This window comes from Myotis yumanensis, unplaced genomic scaffold (genome assembly GCF_028538775.1).
Source record: "Myotis yumanensis isolate MYYU_CA2020_CCGP unplaced genomic scaffold, mMyoYum1.0.hap1 SCAF_6, whole genome shotgun sequence".
Classification (NCBI taxonomy): domain Eukaryota; kingdom Metazoa; phylum Chordata; class Mammalia; order Chiroptera; family Vespertilionidae; genus Myotis; species Myotis yumanensis.
In genome coordinates this window covers 14798378-14823675 of record NW_027223757.1, presented here as the reverse complement: position 1 = coordinate 14823675, position 25298 = coordinate 14798378, and positions in this window count along the sequence as shown.

Sequence of the window (25298 nt, the reverse complement as noted above, 5' to 3'; positions counted from 1 at the left end):
TTGCTCTATAAGACCAAGAGATATGTCTGTTTTGCTTCTGAAATGGTGCAATGTAGCAGATTTGTTTTTCTGGGAATGTCTAGTGTCAAAGAAAGAGGAAACTCTTAGGAGGTTTTCTTGATGTCTTGAGAAGACACGGTGATTGTCCAGGTTTAGATATAAAGGTTATCATCATTATCTTTAACCTACACTTAAATTTTTCATCAAAGCTTCTCCTCTGAGTCTTTCTTCTTTTGCTCATGATGCCACATAACTTTTCTCACCTTAGGAGAAAATAAAAAAAGTATTTGGATTTAGTACCTCTAGCTAATCCTTTAGCTAACACTACTTTTTGCATTCACTATTGTCTTCTTCAGAGAAGGCATTCATAGTCATTACAGCCCATTTCAACTTATTCTGAAAACCTTCTTCTACTACCACTCTTCTAAGGTGTTCTTTCAAAAAATTATTAAAAGAGTTTTTCCTGGGGGGTAAACTATCAAACTTACACTATCAGTAGTATCACCTAGAAAGATACACTATAGGAGCAAGAGCAAACTAGAAATAGATCAATCTAAAAAAAAAAAAAAGCCTAAAACTTAATTAATTTAATCTAAGGTTGGGTTAATGTAAATATTTAAAGTTATCAGACACAAAATTTGAAATAAATATGGCTAATATAATTAGGTATCTAGAAGATAAAATGGAAAATTTCATCAGAAACCTGAAATCTATAAAAATATGCAATAAAATTCTAAAAAATACATATTACATAAAAATTAAGAAGTGAGTACATACCTTAGATTGTTAGTCATGGGATAACAAATTGGAAAATAGGAAAATTGTAAAATATTCAAACTGAAGCATGTAAAGGAAACAATGAAAATCTGTGCAAAAGAGCCTAACAGATATAAGGGATTTCATGAAACTGTCAAAGATACACATTCACGTGTTGGAGAGAGAGAATGGGGCAGATGAATCACTTAAAGAAGTATGACCTAACATCTTCCAAAATAGACAGTATTTTTTTAAAATAAAAGGACCTATACTTGAAAGAATCAGAGTGTAACTGCTACACAAACTAATGAAATTAAGTGAATTTTACATCTGTTTAGAGATGGAAATCGATGAAGAGTTGTAGGTATCTAGCAGGCTTCCCACTTCAATTTTGGAGTGGATGCTGACAGCACTTCCTAAACTACAAAGGACAAAGGAGGAGGGAGATGTAAATAGATGTTTGAGGAAAGAGATCTAAGATGGATCTTGGAACTGTCCATACGCGTGTGGCCATTGAAGTCATGAGACTTGATAGAAGACATGTAAAGTCAAAGGATAACAGGGTCTAGAAATATTTAAAGGGTGAGAGAAGTTCAAAATAATCTGAAAAGAGTAGGTAGAGTAGATGGAACTGATGGCTATAGTGGAGCAAGGTAGGGACTGTATTAGGGTTCTCCAGGGAAACAGAAACAATAGGATGTGTGTGTGTGTGCATGTGTGTATGCTTACATATATATATATATATATAGAGAGAGAGAGAGAGAGAGAGAGAGAGAGAGAGAAAATTTTGATTGATGTAAGGAATTGTGGAGGCTAGGAAGTTAAAAATCTGCCGGGTAAACTGGCAAGCTGAAGATCCAGGAAACAGCTGCAGTTGTGGGTGAAGGCAGTGAGCTTTCAGAATTCCCTTTTTACCCTGGGAGGTCAATCTGTTTTCTATTGAGGCTGTTAACTGATTGGATAAGGCCTACCCATACTATGAAGGATAATTTGCTATATTCAAAGTTTATTGATTTAAATGTTATTCCCATCTAAAAAATATCTTCACAGAAAATAACTAGAATAATGTTTTATCATCCATCTGGAAACTATGGCCTAGCCAAATTGACACATAATATTAACAATCAGAGAGACCAACGTCAGAATGCCTTGGTTTGAGGAATACTGGGAAAGTGAAACCAGAACATTTAAAAGCGTGGCCGTGAAAGGAAGGGGAGAGCCAGTCAGAACTAGAGATCCTAAGAGTGGTGTGTTTGCCCTGGCTGGCTGCTCAGTGGTTAGAGCCTTAGGCTGCCAAACGAAGGGTCGCAAGTTTGATTCCCAGTCAAGGGCACATACCTGGGTTGCAGGTTTGATCCTCAGCCCAGATCAGGGCTCGTGGGGGAGGCGACCAATCGATGTGTCTCTCTCAATCGATGTTTCTTTCTTTCTTCCTCCCTTCCACTCTTTCTAAAAATCAATGGAAAAAATATCCTCAGGTGAGGATTGACAACAACCACAAAAAGAGTGGAATGTTCTTAAGGCTAGACCTATTTATAATTTTAGGGGAATATAAAGTAAGGGAAAAGATTAATACTATAGGAGTGAGGGTATGTGTATAGGGGCCAGATCCCTCAGGTAAGGATGAGACACTGAGACTGGTATGAGGATTAGTCCATTTTTGAACTGAAAATCCAAACATTTTTTAATAACTTAAATTACAGTTTTAATTTTTTTTAACATAAACACAATATATTTAAGTAGTGGCTTATGCTGGTCTCGTAAATGTTAACTTTGTTGGCTATGTAAGACATTCAAAGATAATCTTATTTTAAAAAAGAATAACAAAGCATAGCATTTTAAGATTACTTTCATGCATGTTATAATCTTGTGTCAGAATTGTATTGAGAAGGTCAGGGTAGGCTTCCTGCAGAAAACATTTTAAATTGTTCTTACAAAAAAAACAGAGATCTTATCTTAGCAGGGAGAGGGAATGGGAGATATGGAGAAAATGAAATATATCCAATTCATCAGAATAACAATAATTTTTGAGTCCAGTAAAAAAATTTGCTCCATATATATATATATATATATATATATATATATATATATTTCAGAGAGGAGAGAGAGATAGAAACATCAATGATGAGAATCATTATCAGCTGCCTCCTGCATGCCCCCTACTGGGGATCCAGCCTGCAACCCAGGCATGTGTCCCAACCAGGAATGGAACCATGACCTCCTGGTTCATAGGTCAATGCTCTACCACTGAGCCATGCCAGCTGAGCATTTTAATTAAAAGAAAACTAGTACCATCAAAATCACAACACCAGTAAATTATTTTCAGAAATAAAGACATTAAGGTCATGCAGTTGGTATAGTTCTCTTCAGAAATAAAGTTCAATTCACTTCAGTATAAATATAAGCACATATATTTGTACTACTGCATTATTTAAATCATAAATTTCAAATACTTTAAATGTAATTTTGTTCAACAATTATTTATTAAGCTTTAATTATGGATATAGAAAATATATTACTTAAAATGTATCTTATATAATGCATAAAGAGCTGACAGAAAGCCCAAGAGAAAAGACAAATCTAAGATGAGACAAAAGACAAATCCTCTATAATAAAAGGTTAATATTCAAATTGTCCCCTTGACTAGGAGTTCAACCAGGAGTTTGACCAGGGGCAGGGCCAGCCGGCCAACCACCCACAGCCCCTCCCCCTGGCCGGCCCTGCCCCTGATCGCACCCCCCCATCCCCATCAAGGACAGGGGCAGCCAGCCAGACCCTACCCATACATGAATTCGTGTACTGGGCCTCTAGTATATAAATAATTTTCATACCTGGTAGAGGAGAATAAGAAAATAAAAGCAGTACTAACACAACTCTATGGCATTCAAGGAAAGAAAAAATTATTTCTCAAGGCAAGGGCAGGGGATGGTTTTATAAGAGAGAAAGCAATTTGATATGAACCTCAAGGACTGAGTAGAATATCAGAGGATGGGATGTTGTGGTGAGTGAGGACGGAATTTCGTCATGCTACCAAGAGCATACAGGATTAGTGAAGGCATGGAGTTAGACAATGTGAACTTAAAAGCTAACACAGAATTGCTCTGGGGCTGAAATTTAGAATCTATATGAAGGAATAGTTAGAACTAAAACTGGAAAAAAATAATTTGAACTCATGTTGTTAATAATATCAATATCAAAAAGAGAAAAACTTAATTTAGAAAAAAAATGAGTTAATCTTCAAATAATGTTGATGCCAGGAAGGTTGAATTTGAGTAAGAAGAGAGAGAGGCTTATGACTGGCTGGAGGATCTTGTACTAACTAGTTTCAACAGGGAAGAATGTAGTCCTAATTTAGAGTGGTGGAAAAAGAAATAAGAATGACAAGACTGAAAATAATCTACACTTGTGTCTCCAGAATTTGATTTCATAAGCCACTCATAATTATTTTAAAATGGAAGGCTAACATAGGACTATCAACGATCTATTTGTCTAAGAAAGGGCATTTAAAAAGTATATTCTGACCCGACCAGTGTGGCTCAGTGGTTGAAGATGGACCTATGTGCCAGGAGGTCACAGTTCAATTCCTGGTCAGGGTACATGCCCAGGTTGCTGGCTCAGTCCCCATGGGAGGGCATGCAGAAGGCATCCAATCACTGATTCTCTCTCATCATTGATGTTTCCATCTCTCTCTCCCTCTCTGAACGCAATAAAAATATATTTTTTAAACTGCATGTTATGATATAACTTCATGACCTGATCTGCAGTTAATATTGTCCACATGTGATATTTAAAAGAATCCTTACAGCCAAGGCTAACCTTGAGGTCATTCATTCAGTCCATAAATTAGTATTGTGTATCTACTATGTACACTTCAGTCTTCTAAGCTCTGGAATGCTGCAATAAACAGCGTCACTGCTGCTTTGGAGTGTATGCTTTAGCAAAATGAGACAAATACATAAGAAACAAATGTAAAATAAGCTATGGATGAAAGTAAAAGCTTTGGACTTTATTCTGAGTTAGATAGAAAGCCTTTGCATCACTATGGCTAATGTGTACACTTTCCAGTTTAACTAGTAGCAAAAAGAGATGAGCTGAGACAAGTCAGTTATTCTGGGTGAGAGGTAAAGGTGGCACAGGCTGGAGAAGTTGCACTGAAACTGTTGAGAAATTTCAGATATATTTTGAAAGCAGAATTGACAAGGTGTACTGAGGAGTTGGATAGAGGACAAGTGGAAGAAAAGGATGAAGGTCAATACTTTAAGCCAGATGATTCTTTGTTGTGGGAGACTATCCTGAGGATTATAGATGCCAGTAGCATACATCCCCTAGTGGTGACAAGCAAAAATATCTCCAGACATTGTTAAATATCACCTTAGGGATGAAATTATCCTCAGTTGTAAACCACTGTTTCAGAATAAAGAGGGAATGCATTTAAAACAAATTAAGAATTTGTTTTAAGATATGCCAATTTGGGATAATTATTTTATATTCTAAAAATCTGACCCAAAGACCCTGGGGAATTAGTAAATGTCAGATTTTCAAGCCACTGAAACAGCAGCGAGGGTCAGATATGACATCCCATAGAAATAACCTCAGAAACTAGCCAGCTGAGTCTGAGTCCCAAATAGTCAGTTTAGAGCAACCAAATATATTTTTATTCAATTTTATTATTTTAACTTATCTTTATTGTTGAAAGTATTACAGATATTCCTTTTTCCCCCATGTACCTCCTCCACCTCGCTCCCTTCCCCTCCCCAGGCCACATATATTTTCTAATCCCCATTGTGAGTGAAGTAGGGCCACTATAGCTGCTCACTTAGAGCTGGGATGAATAAGACTATCCCCCAGGAGATATGATTCAGTTGTAAAAGTTTAACAACCAATTATACTGTATGCATAAATCAGTCCCTATTTGGTTGGCATGAGTATGTCATTTTGGAAACCCATTTACCATGTAAAATAATGTCTACCTGTGTTAAAGTCTGCATCTCTTAATTCCAAATCTGCCCTATTTAATGTACTCACTAATATTCTTTGTGGCCTAGTTCTAGTGCAGGATCCCGAGGGGTGAAAATTGGATGGTCATGATCCAGAGAAAAATAAAAAGCAGCAATTTATTTGGTTCCATTTTGCAGCTAGGTTTTTTTGTGGGTTTTTTTTGCTTACTTCTACACTTAAAATTTCATTTATAACAGTACACCAGAGAGCAACGTAACAATTTTAATGACTATAAAGATAATGTCTTATGAGGTGATCTGTAAAATAATTTCACAAGTTTTGTAATAACACAAATTAGACAACTGTGGAAATAATTTACTCTTCCAGGTTTTAACGGCTTCCGCAGATGAGATCCGCCTTGATGATATTAATACATTTAGAAGGAAGTAATTTACCAAATGCACATTGTTAGCTTGGTTATACGGTTCAGCTTCATTTGACTGTATTTCTCCCATAAGAATTGTTTATTGAAATGATGCCCTACAGCTATGAAAATTCAAATTATAACATCTTAAAATGCACTTGCTTGTAATCACAAAGTAAAAATTTTCACACTTTTGAACCTTTAGAATACATGCAATGTATAATCTATTGCAATCCTACTCTTGAATTCTTTTGGTGTATTCTTTACTAAAGGTCAGCAATGTAATACTAATTGGGTCAAATTCCCTTAAGCACATTCTCATCTTCTGATGTCTGACAAAACAAAATAGCTTTCATTCTAGGCACAATAGAAACTCTAAAATGAAGTAAAAACAATACTGGATATTTATAAAATTCTGGAATAATCTTTCTGCAGGGCTTCTTCTTGTGGCTTTTTTATTTCTTTGTTCATATGGCTTTATCTGATTATTTAAACTAAGCATTCGTTATATCAAAAGAGGACATAGTCCCAGCCAGTGTGGCTCAGTGGTTGAGCATTGGCCCAGGAACCAGGAGGTCATGGTTCCATTTCTGCCTGGATTGTGGTCTCTATCCTCAGGGGGAGCCATGCAGGAGGCAGTCAGTCAATGTTTCTCTCTCATCAATGATGTTTCAATCTCTCTCTTCTTCACCCTCCCTCTCTGAAATCAGTAAAAATATTTTTTAAAAGAGGACATAGGTTTTGCATTTTAAACCTTCATTTTATCATTCTTTAATGAGTTATAAGTTATCTAGAATTGTCTGCTTATAAATAATTAGAGGCCCCGTGCAGGAAATTCATGCACTCGGCGGGGGTAGGGGGGTGTTCCTCAGCCTGGCCTGTGCCCTCCTGCAGTCTGGGAGCCCTTGGGGGTTATCCAAGGGCCTAAGCCAGGAGCCCTTGGGGGAGCGGGCCTAAGCTGGCAGTCTGACATCCTTAGCCCTGCCACAGAGGCGGGAGAGATTCCCACCACCACCGCTGCGCTCGCCAGCCATGAGCCCGGCTGCTGGCACACTGACCACCAGAGGAGAGCTCCTGCATTGAGTGTTCGCCCCCTGGTGGTCAGTGTGCATCATAGTGACTGGTTGTTCCGCCATTTGGTCAATTTGCATATTAGCCTTTTATTATATAGGATGCTAATCACTATTTCTGAAAAAAGTACAATACTAAAATTCACAACTTAATTTCCCTTTCTTGGACATTTGTTTACTAGTGAGCACAAGGTTCTTTAGCCCTTGTGAATATAAAGCAGTTCTTGAAAGCCTAGGGGTGGTAGTGGTGGTGAACTTGGGTTGCAGTAACATGTGAAAGACAGCATCCTATATAATAAAAGTCTAATATGTAAATTGACCAAACGGCAGAACGACTATGGAACCACCGGTCACTATGATGAGCACTGACCACCAGGGGGAAGACACTCAATGCAGGAGCTGCCCCCCGGTGGTCAGTGCGCTCCCACAGGGGGAATGCCGCTTAGCCAGAAGCTGGGCTCACAGCTGGTGAGCACAGTGGCGGTGGCGGGATCCTCACCCACCTCCACAGCAGCGCTAAGGAGCAGTGAGCCAAGTGGTAAGGAGCATCAAGCAGGCAGGTGGTAAGGAGCAAGGGCACAGGCCGGGCTGAGGGACCCCCAACTCCAGTGCACAAATTTCGTGCACTGGGCCTCTAGTACAAAATAAACTGGATATGTTTAAAGCAGAGGTGTGGGAGTTTCCATGCACCTACCTGGTGGCTATGTGCCTAGGTAAGCAATGCCAGCCATACTTTTGAATTCTGAGTCTATGGTTCTATATTATTTTTCTCTCTGAAGATTGGGAATATGTTGGTGACTATGTCAATGAGTCAGCATTTCCTACATGCCTACTATCAGTGTGAATTCTGAATATGACTCTGAACCCTGATCATTACATGAACTACAAGAAAAGTAAGGCTAAAGGCTCACCTCAAATTCTTCTATAAGAAATAAACTGTGTTTATTTCCCCTTGTCTGTGTTTCATCAAAAGGGAAAACTATGCCCTTAACACCAGTTCCAGGCATGGTGGGGTGTGGGTTGAGTGGTTTCTCTCCAGAAACCTTTCAGTAATGAAGCCCTTCTAGCTGGGAACTGCATTCTGTCTGCCTCCCACTTTGAAAAACTTGTTTATCAACTCAGAGATGAATCACTGCAGCATTTATGCTAAATTGGCAATCCAAGGCTACACAGTTATTTTCCACTGCCACAGCTGACTTTCTCTTCTATTTACATCCAAACCTCAGCCCGCTCCTGTTGAAGAGCAAGCCTGGCCTCCTCCCAGACCTTCCAAACCTGATTATGGAGTCCTCCAAGTGTAGACCTGATTGGTGTGCACTACCTTGGAGGCCAACTTCGGCCTGGGCGGGGCCCTGCTGCTCTGCTCTAATTGGTGTGCTATTGAGAGCTCAGCCACTCTGATCATCGGTAAACAGGACTTGGAATATGGAAGTGTCCTGAAAGGATGTGGGGCAAAACAGAGTTGGTCTCCAGCCTCGTTCTCTCTGAGGACTGATAATGTGCAAGGGATTTAGAATATAAAGTTTCACATTGACCTTTATTATGCCTTTAAAAAAAGGCTGTCTTTGTGACACAGCGTGTTGCAGTTTCTAAAGACCTAGGTTTATGAATTAGAACTGGAATTGGTTCCTCACACATACCAGCTATGTGTCCTTGAGCAAATGATTTGATGTCAAAGTCTCCTCATCTCAAAATTTTGGCTAATATTAGTATTTACCCTAGAGGGTGGTTTTAAGGATTAAATAAAATCTACACTAATAAAAGACAAAGATGCTAATGACCGTACCTTTGCTATGCCCTAAGCCATGCTCACCAGCCAATCAGAGTGACTATATGCAAATTAACCCAACCAAGATGGCGACTGGCAGCCACGGAGCTGGAGCAAGCAGGCTTGGTTGCCCGGGCAATGGAGGAAGCCAAGCTTCCCGCCAGTCCTGAGCTGTCTATGGCCTCCGCTCATGGCAACAAAGTTTCAATTATAGAAGCTAAATAAATCCCAGATACCTGCTTCCAGCCAGCCTCCACTGGGAGCTTGGGTGGCTGGGGGTTGTGGCCAGCCTGCAAACAGCCATCAGCCCCTCACCCAGACTGGCCAGGCACTCCTATATAATAAAAGGGTAACATGCAAATTGACCCTAACAGCAGAACGACTGGGAATGACTGGTCACTATGACACACACTCACCACCAGAGGGCAGACACTCAATGCAGGAGCTGCCCCCTGGTGGTCAGTATGCTCCCACAGGGGGAGCTCTGCTCAGCCATAAGCCAGGCTAATGGCTGCCAGCACAGTGGTGGTGGTGGGAGCCTCTCCCACCTCCTCAGCAGCGCTAAGGATGTCCGACTGCAGCTTAGGCCTGCTCCCTGCTGGCAAGTGGACATCCCCCAAGGGCTCCCGGGTTTCCAGAGGGATGTCTGACTGCCAGCTTAGGCCCGCTCCCCCCAGGGAGCGGGCCTAAGCCAGCAGGTGGTCATCCCCCAAGGGGTCCCAGACTGTGAGAGGGCACAGGCTGGGCTGAGGGACCCCCCCCCCCCCCCCGAGTGCACAAATTTTTGTGCACTGGGCCTCTAGTACAAGATATAAAAGGTAGAACATAGAACCAGGTGCAGGAAAGAGGTTCAAAAATTAGTAGATACTATTTAAGGGTATTATATTCATAATCTTTTTTCCATAATAATCTGATGTTCCTTTAGCTGTTACTACCATTATTCATTTCTCTTTATTTAGTCGTTCTCTTGGCTTAAATCTCTTCAGCATCACCCTTTATATCATATCTTTCCTTTCAGCTAAAATAAAAATTCATAAAAAAGAAATAAAGACAAATAGTTTATTATGTCTGAGAAAGGGCAGTAATGGATAACACAAATATTACTTTGAAACTCAAACATTAACTTATTTAAAATTAATTGGATCCAAGAGCCTACCTAAAATCTGTTTGTGGTAGTTGTTTGTTTTAGTTTATTCCTTTGTATTTTCAATCCTTTGTGATTTCTAAAAATCTGAATAGACTTGAAACTGGGTAGTTGGGCACTGAATCATAAGAGTATTTATCTGCAGAATTCATAGGGTGTTGTGTTAAAAATAATACAAATACAGTGTAAAACTCAGAGCAAAGAAAGCCCTTATTCATACAACAGCTGAAACAAAGTCGATTTCTTCCAGAAGATGGGATTTACACATGGATTTTCAGCCATATTGTCTACCACCTGCTACTTGAATGAGGCCATGGCTCACTGTGATACCTCTGAGAGATATCTATCTTAACCAATCCAGCACTGCAACAACTTTTTTGGAGCATCTATTTGCTGTTCTTTTGGCCACTCGGTTTTATTGATTAAATAACTTTACTATATCTGGTCTTTCAGCAATTTCTGGGCTTTTGATCTCATATCTTCACAGCTGCATTAATTTGGTAGGGCCACCATAACAAAATACATAAACAACAGAATTTTATTTTCCCACAGTTCTGCAGGCTAGAAGTCTAAGATCAAGATGTTGGTAGGTTTGGCCCTAGCTGGCTTGGCTCAGTAGAGAGAGCATCGGCCCAGGGACCGAAGGGCTGAGGGTTTGATTCCAGTCAAGGGCACTTACCTTGGTTGCAGGCTCGATCCCCAGCCCAGTTGGCTGCCTGCAGTAGGCAACCAATCCATGTGTCTCTCTCAGATTGATGTCTCTCTATCTCTATCTCTCCTCCTCCCTTCTACTGTCTCTAAAAATCAATAGGAAAATATCCTTGGGTGAAAATTGACCAAGAGAAAAAACAGATGTTGGTAGATTTAGTTTCTTATAAGGTCTCTCTCCTTGGTTTGCAAACAGCTTCCTTCTCACTGTGTCCTCACATGGCCTTTTCTCTGGCACTCTTTCCTCTTCTTACAAGGACAACAGTCCTACTGGATCAGGGCCCCAGACTTATAACTTCACTTATTAACCTCGATTAATTCTTTCAAAGCCCTATACTCAAATGCAGTTATAGTGGAGGTTAGGGCTTCAACACAGTGACATTTGGGGAACGCCGTTCAGTCCATTACAGCTTTGCACACTAATCATACGATGAGCGTCAATCTCTCTGACCCTGTTTAAGAGAACACTGGGATAGCTACACTTTATTCTAAAGGCAGTGTCCAAGGAGTATGATGTTCACCCTAAGGGTGGGGCCTGGGCCAGTGTAATCAAATTACACAGGGCCTGGAAGACACTGAGACCCATTGGCCCTTTGGGCAGGTTAATAAAATACAGCTTTTTCACTGAAATTATTTAATGATCAGACTAATATTTATTTAGTAAATGGGATGAAAAATACTTTTTTCTTTTTTGCAGTGAACTATTTCAAACATACAAAAGTTTTTAAATAATAAAATAAATGCATATGTATTTATTCAACTTTATCAAACTTCAAAGAAATTCTTTTAAAATAATTGTTTTAAAAGAAACATAGTTCTTTTTAAAGAAATATAATGCAAGTATACCAGATATATGCAAAGCCCCTGTGAATCCCTGCTTGATCATATTGCTTTCCTTCCTTCCCCACGGGTAATCATAATTTTTGAATTTTCACTCCCACGTATGATGTTTTAATATTTTGCTTCATATGAATAGACTATTGTTCTTTTTAATTGTTAAATTTCACATAAGTAGCATTATATTATAGGTAAACCTGGTATTATAAAATATTTTTAGTTCTCTCAATTCGTGGGTTATTTAGCATCGTGTTACTTTTAAGTCACATTTCTCTGATCTCTGGAGATCATCTTTTATGTGTTTATCAGCAATTCAGTTTTCTTCCTTTTCTCTTAAATCCATTGTTGAATTTTCTGACATTACTGCTTTTTTTTTTTTTTTTACTGATATTCAGGAGTTATTCATATATTCTATATTCAAGTAATTTGATGAATATATCTTTTCAAATAGATTTTTCTGGTTCATCATAAATTGGCTTATAGTTTATGGTTAAATAAGTTTATCTTTTGCTATACAGAGAATTTGGATATAATCAAATGTATCTCTCTTTTCTTTAAAATTTTTGAGGGAGGTATTTAAGAAAGCCTTCCCTATCCTGGCATCAAGATCTTCATCTATATTTTCCTCTGAAATTTTAAAGTTGTATTTTCATACCTAACTTCCTAATTCATTTAATGCAAAAAAAAGTGTGTGACTCTAACCATACTGAATAAATAGATTAGTAGGCATGCTTACTTATTTTATAATCTTTATATGATAGTTTTGATATCTGAAATTTTAAGAAAGATGCTATTCTTTCTATCATTTGTTTTATCTGATGATTTTATCTTATGGTTAATTTGTTCCTTATGGATTTAAAATTTTGTATTATAAACTCACACTCAAGATTGCTGTGTGCGTGGAAGTCCTAGGAAATGTGGATTTGGCATGTTTTTACAGAATGGCTATGCTTGTGTTCCATCAGGCACTCCAGGCATACTGCTATCTAAGACTTCTTTTAGAATGTCATTTCTGAGTATGGTTTTTATACCTTATAATCCTGACTACACCTACTTATGAATTCTCAAGACTTACTTTTTTCTACCAGGGTGGGTTTCCCTGATGGTGTAGTTATTCTACTCTTTTTAATGATGGAATAGCCCTTGGGGGATGCCTAGCTTAGTTTAAGATCTTATTTCCAATTCACATTGCTTTCCTGGACCCAAATCCTCATTAAACTTTGAAAGACCAAGCAAAGTCGAATAGCAACCTCCTCCATCAACTTCTCACCACTCCATTCCACAATCCCACCACCCTATACAATGTAAGTGCTTCAAAACTTTTACACTCTTGTCTTAAATATTTCCCTTATTTTCTTGCTTGCTCAGCTATGCATTAAAAATGATTTAAAATATTGTGAGCATTCTAGTTATTTTGCTGCTTATAAATATCTTATAAATGAATGCCTTGCTTTTCTGTTTATAAATATTATATATAAAATAAAATCGCTTACCAATTCACTTTAATTGGACAATGCAGTATATTAATAAATAACTGTGCTATAGTTTCTATTTCCTTTTCAGCATTTTTTTCTATTCAGAAATCACTTGGGAAGTATAACACATGGTATGAAATTCAGATTAATTTTCCATAAACAGCACTGCATCATAAATTTTTTATTTTCAGAATTTCAACTGACTGTAACTGGCTGCCAAATTTCTGCTGTCATGTAAATAAAAAAAAAAAGAAAGAAAGAAAGAAAGAGGGGGGAAAAAATGTCCTCAGTCTCTCCACTACTTGGAAGAGAAGCAAGATAATTTAAAATTTTCCAATTTATGCCAATAATGTTTTGGTGTCACATACAGACCATCTCACTTGGCAGTTTCCCAGCTGATCTACTCCTAATATAATCTATCTAGCTGTAGACAGAATTAAATGATTTAGTATATATAATCTCTATGTAATTTTATTTCATTCCAGAGAGAACATCCAGGAAAAAATTAAAAATCAACCAAAATTTATTTTGCATATCTCTATTTTTGCTTCTTTTTCATTTCAAACCCCTCTTTTTATTTGCTGTCGGGAAATTGGTAGATACCATATGGCTAATATATCAGCCAAGTAAAGTTCTGCTTCAATTGTTAGTGTTACCAGAAATATATTCAACATCTTTTTATTTTTTGCTGTGTCATCTCAAAGAATGAGTCATGTGGTGGGATCAGACAAATAGAGCCCAGTGTAAGCGAGTTTCTAAAATTAAAGGAGATAAGAATGAGAGTGAAGCATGTAAGTGCTTCTCAAATTATGCCTTTCTTTTTAGTCAACAGACCTGGCCTGTGAGAGCAAGAGGCCATTCCAGAGTCCCTGTTCTCCACTCAGTGGAGTTGATATGTATCTTTTTAAAAAATATATATTTCTATTGACTTCAGAGAGGAAGAGGGAGAGAGATAGAAACATTAGTGATGAGAGAATAGTTGATCAGCTGCCAATTATATGTCCTCCTGCCCCCCCACCCACCCCGGAGATTGAGCCCACAGCTCCAGAATTGAACCATGACCTCCTGGTTCATAGGTAAACACTCAGCCACTGAGCCATGCTGGCCAGGTGAGTTGATATGTATCTTAGCAAACTCCCTTGTTCATGAAGAGTAACTCATCGGAGAATAGGTTTCCCACATTTTTCATCTTTTAGAAAATGTTTTGCTTCTAAATGAATCTTTAAAAAGCTCTGACATGTGTAACACAATGCTACATTTGTTTTTCAGTTATCAGGAACAGTAGAGCCATTTCTTGATAATCATTTCTAAGAAGCTTGAGATAATATACGTGTTTCCAATATGACTACTTTTAAGAATGCCCTTCCTTATTTTCAACCCATATTTTTCACTTAGCTTTGCCTTTGACATAGAAATAGTAATATTTGCTCACCAGAGCTTTCATATCATCAGTCACTAGTTGCACTAAGAATATGTCAATATATGCAGATGGTGTTGTTTTATGAGGTAGATCTGTGACTTAGATCTTCCTTTTATTGAAACATTTTGCCAATATGTCAATGGTGAAAATCACCTTGCACTAAATAAACTTAACAGAGAAGGTTTTTATTACTATAAAATAACAAGATCAATTTCAATAACAGGTAAACAATTTGTTTGGATCATACAGTATATGTTATATATGACATGCCTGATATGCTGCACATTGTAACACATGTTACACATTTTCTGTTCATTGGAATTATTTGAAAAGCAGAATGTCCTCATTAATTTCTGGTAATGTCAAAATATCTTTAAGTAGCAGAAAGTGGTAGTAGAAATAACTTTATTGTTAGATAACCACAGTTTAAAATCCTGCTTCTTCCACTTATTACTCTAAAATCATCTTTACAAAATCTTTACTTTCATCAAAGTGATGTATGAGTTAAAAATACCTTCTTTCTGTTAAAAAGTACTGGGCACAAATACAGTCTCTCTTCTTCCATGTTTACTAAGAACATGTAAAAAGTAGAATAAGCTATATATTTAATAATAAGTAAGGTATCTAATTCAAGTTCTTTAGTGAATTTAATAAATGATCATTAATCATTTCATTGTTTGTACTGATGATGTTAGTGAACATAATGACCATTAGTATTTCAACATTTATCAGTACTTTGAGACTTTCCTGTGTCATTATTTTCAATGTTGCTTAATAACCTTCTCCAAAGCTCAAAAGCTTTAGTCTTCTCTGGCTTCTAGTTTGGTTTCATGACACTGCTGTTATTTTCCAGCTCCTCATTTGCCCTTGGTCAGCTTCATTCTCCATTTGTGGGGTGTGAGTCACTTTGCAGTAAGAGCACATAAGGACGGATGGTCTATAAGGCAGAAGACATTGGTCAAAAGAACTGTAGTACTTTTCCCTTTCTTCAATGAGTACAGAAGGCCTGGAAGAGAGCTACTACACATATAAATATGAAAGATGAAGGAATTTGGAACCAAAGCAACACCAAGTTTATGACTTCCTATTATAGATGCTCTCCTTTACTCTAAGATCAATTTATAATGATAATATCCATCAATAAGACATACCAATTATAAACCTTTATGTACATAATATTGGAGTTTCAAAATACATGAGGTAAAAACTGACAGAATTGAAGGAAGAAACAGACAATTCAACAATATTAGTTGAAGTATTTAATATTCCATTTTCAATAATAAAGAGAATAACTAGATAGAAAAATAACAAAATAAAATACATAAATGTTATAAACCCACTACAGTAACACGGAGGAAAGATCATGTGAGAACACAGCAAGAAGGCAGCCATCTGTAAATCAAAGAGAGGCTAGCTTCCAGAATGTCAATAAAATAAATTTGTTATTTAAGCTGCCCGGTCTGTTGTATTTTGTTAAGGCAGCCTTAGCAACCTAATACAAAGGACTTCAACTCAAGAGTCTGGCCAGAGAGGCCACAGTGCTAACCACTAGTCTAAGGTATTGTGGCTTACATGTTTACTCTCATTTGTCTTGATTTTTAAATATGGATGAGTCATTGTAATCTATCTATGTTATTAATACCCATTTTCACCCTTTTATTACAGACAATTATAGACAGCTATTTAGGCATCTAAAACTCACCTTAGGTTCTGAGTAACTTGTGGTAAGTTTTGTTTTGGCCCACAAACGATGAATCTCAGCCCACCCCTGGTTCTAGAACACCCATTTTAAAAGGTATAAAATAATTCTGTTAAGAAACTGTTTCAGAGACAACCTGGAGGTTCTGAACACTAAAAAAAAATTAGAGATAGAAAATACCCCACTGGAGTAGTTTGGTTAGCGTAATATTTCCTCCATTCATCCCACCAGGATTTCATTTCTGCTATGTGATTACTTAAAGAAACCAGAGGAAATGACAGCCTCCTTATTGAACATGCTGTATATCCATGACCTCAGAAGATCCGGCCCAACATTTTAGAAGAGTGCATAGGCAGCTGGTGAAATCTGAGAGCTTTTTGTCTAGACCAATACAGAAATTAGCTATAAGAGAAAAATAAATGACTAAGCAATTGTGATTTCAAAACAAATTCAATTATCAGTTCCAACCAATATGAAATATCTTCTTAATGTGCAACAAATATGTCGAGAGCATTTATTCTTAAGTCAGTAGGTATTTAGCTTCCTACACTCATAAGATTTTCTTTTATCTCTTTTAATTTGCAATAACTGGGACACATTGCATTGAGTCATGTGTCGAAAATGTTAGTGATAAAAAAAACACATCACAGTGTTTTTTTGTAGGAAACACAAAATTCCTACAATATACATTTCTTAAAAACGAAATTGGGCTTATGATTTCAAGGCTTATATTCTGTCAGAGTTCAAAGTGCCTATAATGTCAATCAACTGGAAAGACTTCTGGTACTATTGACATGTCAATCAATTGAAAAGATTTCTGGCACTATTGATATGTCAATCAATTGAAAAGACTTCTGGTAGTATTGACAATTTATCCATCTATAAAGCAAGTAAAAATGTTATATTTAAAAAAAATAATAATAATACCAACCTGGCAAGAAAATAAAGGAAATACTTAAATGATAAGTACAAGACAGGTATAAAAAAATCCAAAAAAGGATATCAAATATTGATGACAGACATTAATCTGAGTTCTTTTGCTACTCCTGTTTCACCTAAAGGTTTGGTTAAAATAGTTACTAAAAGTACAGGAGACAAAGCAGGGCTCTGAAACACAGAGCAGTGAATAAATTCGGGACTCCCTAAAACCCAGGTTAGACACTTGGTTGATGGGGGAGGGCAATATTTAATCTCCATCATTCACTACTGCAAACATCAATTCTATGTAGGTCAAGGATTAAATGTCAGAAGCAAAACTGTAAAGTACTTTGGAAAATAAAGGAAAAACGCATTTCCTAAAGAAAAATATTCATAAATTTCACAAATTTTAATGTTGAAAAAATAGGAAAGACTTAAAATTAATAGGTTGGAACACAAATTAAGAATGTATATTAATGAAACAAAATCCACAAAATTTAACATGAAGAAAGAGACAAATAAAAAAATATAATGAGCCAAAACCAGTTTGGCTCAGTGGATGGAGCATCGGCCTGCGGACTGAAAGGTCCCAGGTTCGATTCCGGTCAAGGGCATGTACCTGGGTTGCGGGCACATCCCCAGTAGGAGATGTGCAGAAGGCAGCTGATCGATGTTTCTCTCTCATCGATGTTTCTAACTCTCTATCTCTCTCCCTTCCTCTCTGTAAGAAAATCAGTGGAATATATTTAAAAAAAATAAAAAATAAAAATAATGAAATTAGTGAAATAGGAAACAAAGGTACAACAGAGTTTCAACTAATCGATCTATAGAAGGCCTATAGCAATTCTAATAAAAGACATATTAATAATGAGTAGTAGAGAGGAAAGATAAGTATGAATTCAACATATGTTATTTCAAAAAGTGAAGATTATTATAAAATGTAGGCAAATGAATTTGAAAACTTTATAGAAAATGGTTAATTTTCTAGAAAAATACATACAATAACAAAACTGATTCAACTAGAAACTGAAAATTGCAATAGACCTCAAATCATTGAGGAATGGAATTAGGAGTTTAAATATTTGCATAAGGAAAATACCAGGCTCAAATAATCTTAATTGAGTTCTACCAAACATTCAAAGACGAAATAATATAATCTTACCTGAACTCTTTGGAAGGCTAAACTTTTTTAGAAATATGCACATAAATGATAAAACTATAGATAAAATAAAATTAATAACATATTTTGGATAATTATTTGTAAGCAGGAACCAGAAGGCATTATGTAGAGACATGAATGAGGATTTAATACTATTGATAATGGCTTTTCTTTCCCCTCTTACCATATATCCCCCCTGTACTCTCTTCTACCTCCACTCTTCCTCCCCCCTGCAATCATCACACTGTTGTCCCATCCATGAGTGTTCTCTCTCTCTCTCTTTCTCTCTCTCTCTTTCTCGGCTCAATAATGGTTTTAAATCCTTTTTATCTTAGGCTGAATAGTGAATATATGGGTACTTCTGTTATTCTCTATATATACTACAAAATTCTTAACTATTAGCAATTTCAAAATAGTTTAAGACCAAAATGCTTAACTTTTTTATTTGATTTTTCAATAAATTATACATTCACACAGTTCAACAATAAAAAATGTAGAAAGATGAGAAGTGAAAATTTCTTTCCCATCCTTGTTTCAATCCACTCAATTTCTAACTCTCCCAACAACCAATGTATTAATCCCTTTACATTCTTCTGCATGTCCTTATTATACAAGCAAATGTGAACATTTATTTTTAGTTCCTTCCCCATGTTTTTACATTAAGTATAACAATATAACATATTCTGTACAATATTCTATACCTTTTTTCTTTCTGAATATATCTTAGAGATCTTATTTTTTCAGTATATAAGTGTTCCCTCATTTTTTTAGATTTGTATAGTATTCTAGTTTAAGCAGATTATATCAGATCTTTATAGTATCTTTTCCATGTATATGTCATATTTCATATTTTTTTACATTTTTTTTCCAACTTCTGTTCATGCAATTATCCTTTGAATACCATCATAGGTATAAAAGCCCCTGCTTCAAAATTATCAAGGCATTCTTTCATGCTTTCTACTGATACTTCAATGGTTTACTGATTTTTATTTGAATTTTTAATACATTTGAAATTTATCATAATATATAGTATGATGTATGGAGCTATGCTGTTTTTAATCCTAATTTATTTTCTCATAGAGAAATAATATTTAAAGTAGATTACTCTCAATTTAGAATACAATAATACTATTGTTTTAAGACAGTGTGCATTATTTTAAGAGAGTATTATTCTTTGTAACATTTATATTCTCAGTATGGGTCTAATACAGTGTTTTCACACATTTTAAAGCCATGAAAAAGCAGTTAAAAAATCAGGTCAAATGATAATGGCTAAGTAACTTCAAAGCCACCCTTGCCCAAATTCAAGAATAGCCATGCTGAGATAGCCTCAGGCATAATCTGAAGCAGTCGGCCCTTTTACTCCCCTTCTGGGCTGAATTAAATACTTTTGTTTGCTTAGATTAACTGATTAATATCCATAGTTCTCTACAATATTCTTTTTAAGATTTGAGAGAATTCAATCTGTTAAAGATTCCAGCCCATAACATTCCTATAGTAAATCCTATGAGAAAAGCACACCATAAGGTAATGCAGTAGGAGAAACACCTGAATGAATGAATGAATTTGTGGGGAAGCTCTCTCCCAAACGGAAGCATAGCGCTCCTATTTACCTAGTTGCTTGCCAGCCATTATGATAGCAAAAGTCTCCAATAGCCTGGCCTTCTACTTGCCTTCAATCATGGACAAATGTAGGGAAGATAATTAAGAGATAAGTTGATGGCTATAATGAGCTGCATCCCATCCCATTTTCTGGAAGTCAGGAACATATGCTTCTAAACACATATAGTCAACATCACTGAGTGACTATTGTTTTATTTAGACACTAGAGACCCAGTGCACGAATTCATGCACGGGTGGGGTTCCTCAGCCTGGCTGGTGATTGGGGCCGATCAGGGCCATCTCGCCCAGTCCTGATCAGGGCCGATTGGGGCCAGTGGCTGGGAGGAGGGACTGCAGGAGGTTGGCTGGCTGGGGGAGCTTGGCTTTGGGAGCGCACTGACCACCAGGGGGCAGCTCCTGCATTGAGTGTCTGCCCCCTGGTGGTCAGTGTGCGTCATAGTGTCCGGTCGTTTGGTTGTTCGGTCCCTTAGGCTTTTATATATATAGATAGGCTTGATAAAGTTTCATATTCCTGCAAGACTTGGCTCATCCATATTTACTGATTGCTAAGATGCTGAAAGAATTGGAATAGTGGATGTGTTCAATCTGTTCCTAATTTGAATGTCCCTGAGTATTGCCCTCTTTGTGTTAGCAGATGTTTACCTAGTATAATACTGGTGGAGAATTCCAACCACAGAAAATGGTGTGGGGAAAATGAAATGGTGTCACATGCAAGTAGAATAGAATTTAAAAGGGTTGGAGAGCAAGGGAGAAGTTATTCAACGCAACAACAAATCACCAGATTGGTTGAACCTTGGTTTTAGTACCAGCATTTCCCTTAACTGGTTGTGTGACTTCTAAGAAGACAGATCTGATGGGTGTCCATTTATATACAAATGAAATGAGCAATTTGGATTACTTAATCTTTAAAGAATATTCTAGCAATAGCATTTATCATTCTCAAGGAAAGAAAAAAAGAGAAGTAGTTTTTTTATTGTGATGAGCGGACCATGCCTGAGGGACAAGAAAACTTTTGGTTTATTTTTACTGATGTGTCATTCATTATCTTTTTGTTAATTTCCATTAATCAAATATATTAAATTGCCAAAAATCCTCATAATTATTCCAAGTTAAAATACGTATATTTACATATTTCTAGGGGTTTTTTTTAAGTCTTAAAGTTTTTCTATAGTTTGTTTTACCATTCTTGAGAAAATTTTGTTAAAACATTTTTACAATTCCCTAACATTAAATGACAAAAGAGCATCTGTGGCAAAATAAGGTTTAAAATCCTTTGCTCCTAAAAATGCTTTCAAATACCTTTACTGAATAAGTTGTGTAAAAATCACTATTTTTTTTCTAGAGACTGGTTAAAATCTTCACTATGTAACCATGAGGGAAATAAATTTATAAGGACTTCATAAACAAGGAATTCACACACAAAAAGGCAATCTGAAGGGCATCTATACTTTCTTGCATCCAGAAACAAGATGCTTTATTATGACTATAATAGATTAGCTATTTTTCTTCATAAATATAATGAATCAATTGGTGGTGGTCTGAAATATTCCTTTATGAAAGTCAGTATGTGAAATTAGAGTCAACTTTTCTGTTCATTACTTAACATGACATCCAATCGGCCCTAAAATAGACACTCTCCTTTTATATGAATAGACATAGGGAAAATTCATGTTTCCTTTAGATGGAAGTCATTTGCTGGTTGTTGGTGTGTTGTTGTTTTTTAATTTCATGAAAGGAATACTTACTGACTCATGGCTTCTTCTAAAGGTGTTATAATCAATAGTTACGGCGTCCTCTACTCTGCCCATACTTTCAGATTTTCCCATGATAAGTTTTTCAAGGTTTTTTTAATAATATGATCGCTTTCTAACTTCTCATTAAATTATACATACCAGCAAGAAGTAATCCTTTCAATACTACCTAAATTAGTGCCTCTGGAATCATAATGGTTCAGATATACCAAAACCTATCCAGGAAAACCATGGTTTTGTGGTTCTGACTGTGGATAAGGGAAAATAACAGATTAAATAGAAAGATTAAATTTTCTATCAGAATTTGTTTATCTTTGGTCCTTCTTTTCTGATGAAAATCAGTGTATATTTTTCAGTTATAATGAATTAAAGCAGTATAGAATTTACCTTAAAAGGGACAAAATTGGACAGGAGCTGGCATATTGTGAGATTCATTTCCCCTGAGCATCTGCAACCCTGGCAGCCACTGAGCAGAAAGGAAGGAACCAAAGAAGCCTGATAGCCATCCCCATGACAGCACTGATATGAGATTGTATTGCATTTTTCTAAGAAAAAGACCAGATTATTAAAATCTAGCTCATACTGCTGACACAATCATTGCCCCATTGCACAGACGAGAAAACAGTGCCAGCGGTCACACAAATTAAACTAGCAAGTCTTAGTCACACTTAAAACACCCCCTGGCAGTGTATAACTTTAACTGCTTTATTTTATTTTATTTTATTTGAATTTTATTTTATTGTTTAAAGTATTGCAGATAGTAGTACATATGTCTCCTCCCCCCCCCCCCCATTGACCTTCCCCCGGCCTCCCCTACTCCCCTTCCCCACACATGCCCTCACGCCCGCCCCCCCCGCCCCGTGTCTTGTGTCCATTGGTTATGCTTATATACATGCATACAAGTCCTTCAGTTGATCTCTTACCTCCCCTCCCCCACAACACTCCCCAGACTTCCCACTGTAATTTGACAGTCTGTTCAATTCAACAAAAGGAAAATAAACAATCCAATCAAAAAATGGGCAAAGGACCTCAATAGAATCTTTTCGAAAGAGACATTTAACTGCTTTTTGTATGCCTTCTCCACTAGAGTGTGACTTTCAGAAGGGCAGGGACGTTTACTGCTGTATCCCTCTAGAACGGGCCTGAGGCACCGTAAGTGCTCAATAAATATTTGTTAATGTTAAAAATGAAATAAATTGAAGTCATCATTGAATCTGCTCCACTGCTTCAAGGGGAAGACTTTATAACTGCATGTCCATTCTACCATTCTATAAGTGAAGAAGTGGCTTTCTCGTGATTTGAACTTATACCAATTTAACAAATATATTTGATTGAACCAACAATAAATTCCAAATAATATTGCACTATAGACACATGTTTGAAGTCCATTTAAATGCCTTTTATACTTCCAAATACTAACACCAATTTCATATATCTCCATATTTTAATGACACATTTATTCATAGCTACTTGATATGGCATGTCTTCTAATTTTATAGGGATTTGGTTTATATTGAAAAAACTGAAAGGGTATATATGCACATTCACATTTCTGAATTTGAATTTTCATTTAGTGACATTTTATTTAACAGAATTCTATCCATCCTCAGAAATAAAAAAGACATGAAATAATCTTTACATGAAATGAAACATTAATACTAGTTTTAAGAATATAATAGTGACCTGTAAATTTTCAAAATCCATTTAAAAGGTGAGATCATTAAATTTACCAAGAAACATATTCCTAGAATTCAATCATAAAAATAACTTATGAAGAAAACACAACTCAGTAGACGATAACATGAACTATCTTCCGCCTATTGTGTATATTTGATCTTGAACCCTTTTTTTTAAAGTGATGCTAAACACAGTCTTGAAGGTTGGCGGAGGCAAATGGCTTCCCCTGTACAGACTGTCGAGACTCAAATAGTAAGAAACGCAAGAAAAGTCTACCTTTTTCCTGAATAAGAACCATTTAGTCTCATCTCAATAGGTCTTCCAAATTCCTCATTAACCCTGATTGCCATATATGTATGTAACTGAAAAGACACATGATCCATATTGATTACAAATATGCTGCAGAGTACCCATCACAAAGCCACTAGAAGACTGGATGTCTTCTGAAAACATTTTCAAACATCTATCCTTATTCTTCCGGTTACAGTTCCTTCTTCAATATCACTGGCCAATAATTTGTTTTCAGTGTCCTCAAAATAGAAGGCCTGTTAGATTATAAAACAGAGGCTAGAAATTACAATGTAGAGAAAGGCACAACAGTGTTTTGGAGAAAAAGGAATAACATAGATTTTTGTCAAAATGAAAGGATAAACTGCAAACGATAAAAATAAGAAATCCATCACACCAGGAGCCAATATCTAAGATATTTGTTTACTCAAATTATGAAGTCAGTCCAAATAGTAGAGAATATAAGCATAGAGATAGTTAAGGATGATAAATTATGATTGCAAGGTTCATAAAATGATAGCTGCAGTTAAAATATAGAAAAGAGGAAGAAAGTTGGAAAACCAGTTAAAATAATGAGTCTGAGCAATCACTGTCATGTGGGGTCAGAACTATAAATTTTAAAAATAAAAAACATGTAAAGATATAAAATATATCTTATATCTTAAGATAAGGTTGATACAGGTTTCTCTTCTGGGGTTTTATAGACTAATTGGTTTCAATATCTAGATTTCTAGATCACGGAGAGATCTTAGAAACACCTAAAGGCTTTCTCATTCATCTTCTAATCAAACGAGACTATCATTTCTTTCCTCATCCTCTTCTTTTCCTTTGCTTTTCCAGTAAAAGCGACTATACAGGCATTTTCTCTTAATCTGACTTCCAGTATTGGAAAAATAATGATCTTTTAACTTCCTGCAATTTTTTAGCATTGGAATTAACTAGGGTAATCAATGAAAAACAATTTACTTCCCTAGCTGGTTTGGCTCAGTGGATAGAGCGTCAGCCTGCGGACTGAAGGATCTCAGGTTCGATTCCCTTCAAAGGCACATGCCCGGGTTGTGGGCTCAATCCCCAGTGCTGGGTGCGCAGGAGGCAGTCAATCAATGATTCTCTCTCATCATTGATGTTTCTCTCTCTCTCTCTCTCTCTCTCTCTCTCTCTCTCTCTCTCAAATCAATACAAATACATATTTTAAAAAAAGAAAAACAATTTACTATGGTTTCAAGCTCATACTAACTTTTCATCGGAAGAATCTTATAGTCTCTCCAAAAGTAAGTATAAACCATGTGTATGATATAGGGCCTAATAATCTTAGAGTAACTTCCAAAGATAAAAAACATTGATGAAAACTTAGGTTTGGAGGTAGAGATCCAGTTTGGGGAAGAGGAGGATATAATTCTTGACTCATGATTATATCATCATCGAGAGAGAGAGAGAGAAAAATTCCCCCTTTGGAGATAAATAACAAAACGATGTTCCTTATTAAGAAAAAAATCTCTCCTGTAATGCCTACTACTGGCTACTATATAACTTGCTGAAATAAATTAAGATCTTCGTGCAATCTTTTTGGCTATGCTACTAAATTCCAGGCACTATTCAAGGCACCGATAACACAATAGTAAACAAGACAAACATCCCTGCCT